The following is a 7,450-nucleotide window of genomic DNA, read 5'->3' on the forward strand; positions in this document are numbered from 1 at the left end:
TATATCACTGTGCTTGAGTTATTGCTGATTCAGAGTGACCCTGTGAAGTCAATTGTGACTCATAGTGACCCTTTATATCCCCTCATGTTGTATAGAAGCCTTAGATGGCTAGACCTTAGTATCTATAGAGCCCTTTAAATGGAAGACACTATGGTTTTGATTTTACCTATAGGTAATATGTAAGGATCCTATCCTTCAAAAAAATGACCAGACCAACCCCTTTTGTGTCATGATTTTTTTTTAATTTGAGGATGCCATCAAAATTGTAGTCTGTGTTTGTATTGATGAGTACAGAGGTTCTGATGACCATTCTATTAGTAATTAAAACATACAGAAAAATGAATAGGTAGCTGAGAAAAATCTTCCCGTACTAGTTTCCTGAAATGAGGATGATCAAGCAGGAACTGTGTGAGCAATAACCAAAAGTTATTAATAATAGAAATAAAATCTGGAGTAAAATATCAGTCACTTCACTAGTTGGTTTATGGTTAAGCTAGTGAAGCGCCATTGATACTGATTTTTTTGTATGTAAACATCTAAATTCCAGTCTTTTTAAATTCCATAAATATGATCTGAACAGACACAAAGCTAACTTTGAAAACAGGCTGTTTTTATCTAACGGCTTGCTGGCAAATCATATTAGGAAGAGATTCTTTCAGATCCCCAAATTGTTACACAGTATACTAAGGGCTTATCAGGCTCCCCCTCCCTGATTTTTATCTTTAAACTGGTGTTGAGATTTATGTGGCCCTCTCAAGAAATCAAACGAAAAATTGGTGGCAGCACATTCACCACATTGTCCTTAAACTTCTCCTTTGTTCTAGGTGTAAATTGATGGAATAGGATGTCAGAGAAGTTGGTGGGGGGTTGAGATTTGGTGAAAGCCGTGTTAGTCTGATGAAGAAGGCGATGGAAAATCATTTCAAGACAGAGAAGCTTGTGTAAGCGGCTGTTCTCTTTGCTGAGAATATTCCAGTGGAGTAATGCAGCAGAGAAAGTAGGTAGGCACCCAAAGGCTTAGGCTAAATATCCAGGAGAAAGAAATGTGTAATCAAAGAAATAAGAGTTTTCTGGAAGACAGTCTAATGTAGGGTCAGTGGAAAAAGTGAGTTGACAAAGCTCAGAAGTTGTACAGCAGGTCGAATGGTTTGATATTATGTTTTGGTAAGCCTGTCATTCTATACCATAATCTTGGTGACAAAACTTTATGATTTCTTGTGAGGTATCTTTTTTGGATACATCACAAGAGCCCATAATTTGAGATAGAGAGGACTCAATGCTTTGCTGGGTGCTCAGAAAATTCATGAGATTGTCAATACCTACCCACTTACTCTGTTGTTCGGGCCTTCATAAAGTTTGTTCCTCGGAAACATAGTAGTTCTGTTCTCAAAAAGAAAAAATATATATATATACACATATTTACATATGTATATATATCTGCATATGTATATATAGTTATAGTACTTCTTAGTATTTAAATATTTCCGCCCATAAGCTATGTTTACAAGGAGCTATCAGTTTAACCTTTTAGACTGAATTAGCTTGCCTATTATTACTAGTTTCCAAGCAATTTTATATGTTATTATAGCATCTGGATTTACTCAAACATTTCATGTTTGGAAAATTTATGTCTTGGAACTATTCAAAACTATCTCTTTTTTTATTGCTTGGTGGAATCGACAATTACTTTCTTGAATGGGCATGAATGAAATGCCTGCAAAATAATGCAGAAGTGTTTAATACAGCTATTAAAATGTAACTGATCTCCTTACAGGCAGATTAGTAACTGTACTTTTGTTTTGTATAACTAAAATGATAGTCATTTAACTGATGTGGCTTTTGTATTCAAATTTTGGATCTTGGTCTTATGTCACCTTTTTAATAGAATATGCTTCTGGTTTTTGGTAATATCAACTTCTAAATAGCCTATTGACTTCTTCAAATATCCTATTTCAAATATTCATCAGGGAATGCTTATTCGCTGATCAAAAGGGAATAAAAACCTCATCTCATTAATTTTGCCTCAGTGCATTTCACTATGTAGGCTCTTAAATAAAACTTATGAAATATGGCGAAGTCATACAGGGGCCCTGCTTTGCATAAAATACCAGAGAAGCAGGTAAAAGGCAATATCAATGCCTTGGAGAAAATTCCTGGGTGGGCACAAGGTCCCCTCGATATACGTTATGGGTTTCTGTCCAGAGCAAGAGGAAAGCATCTATGTTTGGGGATTTCTGTTCTGTGAATTATAATTTGGGGTTCTGGACAACAACCCAATCTCTGAGGCTTGGTGGGGCTTGGGAGTGGGCTTAAATAAAGAATCCCAGATCTATTTCAAAGGGGGAAATGTAGCCAATGACTTCTGTCCCAATGATTTAGTGAAGACCATCGCCAGCATTTGAAGGATCCAAAACCATGCCTCATAGGCTTTTACTTCTAGGAGCATGGGGGGGGGGGAATATTACCAGACATCAGAACGAAAGTGTCTTCTGTTATATTCCAACCCCTTGTTCTCCACTGTACCTTAGAAATAGAAACCGAGTCTTCACAAGAGTCACCTGTACGAAGCTCCATTCTGGAATCAACACTTTCTTGCCAGCACCTTCCAGCCATCTTTATGAAAGAAAGAGACAGAGACAGGAAGAGTCGGGGAGTTTCTAACTAGAAGAACTAGTCCATGAAGGCCCTGAAATCAGGCTACTGACTTTGGGAAGAGAAGAAAGGATATTCTCACCACTGGAGGAGGGCTGCTGAATGTCGTGGAGTGAGTTTAGGATGAGCAAAGCCTTGGGGCATTTTGCTAGTCCCCTAGATTCTTGACAGTGCCAGAAGTCAAGGCTCAGACCTAACAGACCCTGTTCTGTTCCAAGGTGAGTCTGAACGAATAGAAAGCAAACTTGTACAGATATCCAAACAAGACAACTCATGCAAGTCGGGGCTTGCTGCCCATTTTGGGCAGCAGCATCACAGGGCCAGAGAGTTTATTTATTATTTACTGTGGAGCCTTCGAAGACCTAGCAGCTGTTTAATGAAGTCACTCTTTTGGCTCAACCTCCTTCCCCTCCACCCCGCCCCTCAAAAATTGTAGTTAGGACAAAGAGATAAACCCAGAAGATGGGGGTAGGGGTAAATACAATTCTTGCAAGACTTCTCCATACCATGTCAATGGCTGATATGATTTTTATGTGTGGCAGGACGGGGAAATGTAGAGACATAAATAGCCAGTACTTTGTAACCAAAGCCAGGCAAAGACTTGGGGGAGGGGATGTTGGCCAGTTTTATTTAGTTTTGCATCACATTGTCACTGGACTCTATCACTAGCCCACGTAATCGGGTCCCCGAAGGGGAGACCAGGATGTGCAGAGGCAACTAGTGTGCAAATGATAACTGCTGATGAAAGAGGCACCGACTCAGTTAGTGGTTGGATGTAGTCACACTGGTATGCCTCTCCCCATCCTTGTCTCTCTAGCAAGGAGAACCTTCGGGAAATGATGCTATGAGTACTGGGGGAATGTGGTGAGGATGCCTGTGTGTATTTCTTGGCTTCTCAGTTGAGCAGAAACAGAAATATGTTGGAGATTATGAGTAGAAAGAGTTATTATATTGGTGCTGAGTGGTATGTGTGTTTTTACAATCTGTTCTTGTATTTTAATAAACTGAATAAAAGAATAAAGAGACTCTTTGGGTCTATATGTCTATTTTTAAATTGCTCTCTAGACTTTGCCCCAGATTGGAACATACTCATGGTTGACAAGGGAAAGATAATCCATCATTCTAATATTTACTCCCCTTGGTATTCGTGGGCAAAAGAACCTGTGACGCCAGGTTATTTTAATCTCATACTGTGTGCCAGCATCTTCAAGGAAATCAAGACACTTTAAATTAAAGTCCTCAGACACTTTCCATATTAATGAACAAGGTACAAACGGAATTCATGGAAAAGGGCCCCGTTTAAGAGACTGTGGATTAAACCTTTGTTTGAGAATGTCTAAGTGAAATAAATAAACTTTACAGGCAGTTGCTTATAGCAATAGATAGAGTGGTGTGTTGTGTATAATTTTTTATAAGGCTGGGAGTGTATTCATATGAAAGGGGGAAAACATTTGAGCATATTTATGTTATATGTATATATATAATATATATATTCACAACATGATTAAATATATGCATTTTGGACCTGAAACCAGGCAACATAACCAAGTATCAGTGGCTCAGGAGACACTGGCCTTGCTCGTTATTTTCCATTTGCTGCTAGTTGCTATATTGTTTAATTTATTCTATGCAGATTAGGTTACTGAATAGAACACAGCTAGGGTCAGGCACATCTTCATCATCAAAGTGACAAGACTCAAGTTGCAATATTGAAAGATTCTAAAGGAAAATATTGAGTAACAGTGTATTAGATGGGGTTGTCTAGAGAAACAAATCCAGGGACACTGATATATATGTAAGAGGAAGCTTGGTATCAAGAAGTAATTATCTGTCAAACAAACTCTCAGCCCTATCCAGATCAAGCCCTAAGTATGACACTACTTAATAAATCTGACACTAGTCTATATCTAGTCCATCCCTCATCAGACTCATGCAGCCACACACAATGATGCAGACTGCTGAAAGATCAGAGGCCAGTGGTTGCAAAGTCTTGTAGATCCAATGGTGGTGGACACATTTCCAGGGCTCTGGCTGCCATCGATGTAGCTCGAAGTGGCTTGTCAACAGGAAGGCGAAGAAAAGAAAGAGAGGGGAGCTTCCCACAGGACCCTCCTTATGAGAAGGCCACGTGGACAAGGAGGTACCATCGGTCTATGACCTGATCAACAGGCTAGACTCCACCCCTTCACTCAATTTATCAAGTTGACATGAGATTGTGTAATGACCATGCACATGAAGCATCAAAAGGAGATTGAAAGAATGCATAGCGTCATTGTACCCAAAACAATTAGTTGATATTCCACCATTTCAGGAGGTAGGATATAAGCAAGATTTAATGGTACTGAAGAAGTTCAAACTGCACTGAAAACATTAACCAAAAAGAAAGATGTAGGAATTGAAAGAATACCAATCAAAACGTTTCAACAAACTGATGAAGCACTGGAAGCACTCACTCGTCTATGCCAGGATATTTGGAAGACAGCCACTGGCCAATTGCTTTGCTTCCTAGATCTTTCTTTTGTTTCCTTTTACCTTCCTCCTGCGCTCCCATCGTGCTCGCCCTTCTTCTGTCTCTTAGTAACTCCTCTCAGATTGCTATTGCTCCAATACCACCGGGATGTCTAAGTCCTCTTTGATGTTGCTTTTAATTCCCTGGTTGTTCCCCTGTCTATGGCATCGTTTGCTCACCACTCCCTTCCCCCACCTCCTCCTCTCCCCAAGTCATATTCTCCCCATAATATTTATAAATATAAATATAAATAAATATTTATAAATATTGTTAAGCATTTTCCCCCAATGGGCAGTTTCTCCTCCCAGTTTAATCACTAACAGAAATGTAATCACCTTCTCTGAGACATAGATACCCCTATCCTCTCATCTTGACTTAAATTTCCAATAAAGTTTGCTTGTAAGTCTTGTATGAGTGTCTGCTGATTTGTGGTGGTGTTAGCACCGTGTTAAATGGCAGCGTTGAATGGTTTCCTCCCTCTCCTCCCCCCTTGGTAAACTGACTCCTAGTGAGATGATATCTCTTCTGCGGAAGTGGTTTTTGTTTGTTTGTTTTTTAACATGTACATATAAAGAAGGTGGTATAGGGAGCCCTGTGGTGTAGTGGTTACAAATTGTGCTTCTTAATGTGGTCTGCTTTTTGAAACCGTTAGCTGCTCCCTGAAAGAAAGATGAGGCTTTCTACTCCCATAAGTGAGGAATCACTGAAGAAGCACCCCAGGTTGTCATGAAGCACCCCAGATCCAAAGATGACAATTATAAAATCCAAAGAGGGTAAAGAGAAAAGTGTCAGAGCTGAAATTAAGAACACCCAATTGGTAGAATTCTATGGAGGACAGGGGGAGTCCCAAACCCATCTGCAAAGTCTATAGTCAAATGAGGCACTGGCAGATCTGCTACAGCCAAAGCCAAGAGTCCAGAACAGCCCCACTAGCAGGCAGAGACCATGGTCATCTTGATTATCCTGGATGGAACTTGCTGCTTGGCCATTGACCTCCCTGCAGACATTACCTGAAGTTGTACTGGGTACACGCATCTCATAGTTGTTCCATGACAGAAATTTCTTCCTTGGCTTTTTGAATGTTACTGGAGATCTTCTTCCATGGACACATTGTATTTTTGTCTTTATACTGATAGGATCTTAACCTTCCCAAATTACTGTGATTTGTTGTCCATTGTTTTCTGTGGTGTTTCCTTGCTGTGAATCACTGGAGGAATGGAGGTACAGTGATAGTAACTGATACATGTGTTGTAGGGACTGCAGGGGTGAGGGATGGGTGATAGGGAGGGAAAGGGGATTTCAGGAGTAAATAATGAAGGCGAGAGAGGGGAGGTTGCAATAGAACTCATCGTGAATGCACAACTCATTTTAAAGACATTACGGCCATGAGGAGATGGAATGTTCTAAGATAGATGTGGTGGTAATTGTACAATTCCCCTTGATATGATTGAATGATTGAACTCTTCAGTTATATGATATGTAAATTATGTGCCAATAAAACTGTTGACAAAAAAAGACTTATGGTCTTGGAAACCCACAGGGGGCAGTTCTAGCCTACGTTGCCATGAGTCAGAACTGACTGGACGGCAGTGAGTTTGATTTTGATTTGTTTCAGATGGTTCATGGGCACTAGACAGGCTCTCTGCCTGGTTGCTTAGGAGACCAGATTAGAAGCTGAAGTGACCTGAGAGCAGAGGCCTGCCTTCTTCTTGTTACTTATTGTAGTGAACTCATACAATATGTGTCCTTTTCGGATTGACTAGCTTCACTCAGCATAATGGTTTCTAGGTTCATCCATATCATGAAATGTTTCATGGGTTCACTGCTGTATTTTTGGGATGCCTAGTATTACATTGCATGCACCAGAGTTTCTATATCCACTCTTCCTCTGATTAACATTTGGGCTGTTTCTAGCTTCTTACTATTGTGAATTGTATGATCTGTGCTGCCATGAACATGAGAGAACATACATCTCCTCATGTCCTGTCTCTTATTTCTTTGGTCTATATGCCCAGCAAAAGCATTGCTTGGTTGTATAGTAACGTCTGCTCCCACTTGTTTCAGGTACTGCCGTCACGGTTCCCTCAATGGCTGTACATATTTACAATCCACCAGCAGAGTATGAGATTTCCCATCCACCAGCAGTGTATGAGATTTCCCATCCACCGGCAGTGTATGAGATTTCCCATCCACCGGCAGTGTATGAGATTTCCCATCCACCGGCATTGTATGAGAGTTCCCATCCACCGGCAGTGTATGAGAGTTCCCATCCACCGGCAGTGTATGAGA

Source organism: Echinops telfairi, unplaced genomic scaffold (genome assembly GCF_000313985.2).
Source record: "Echinops telfairi isolate 266 unplaced genomic scaffold, ASM31398v2 ScPeMD7_18;HRSCAF=68, whole genome shotgun sequence".
Lineage (NCBI taxonomy): Eukaryota > Metazoa > Chordata > Mammalia > Afrosoricida > Tenrecidae > Echinops > Echinops telfairi.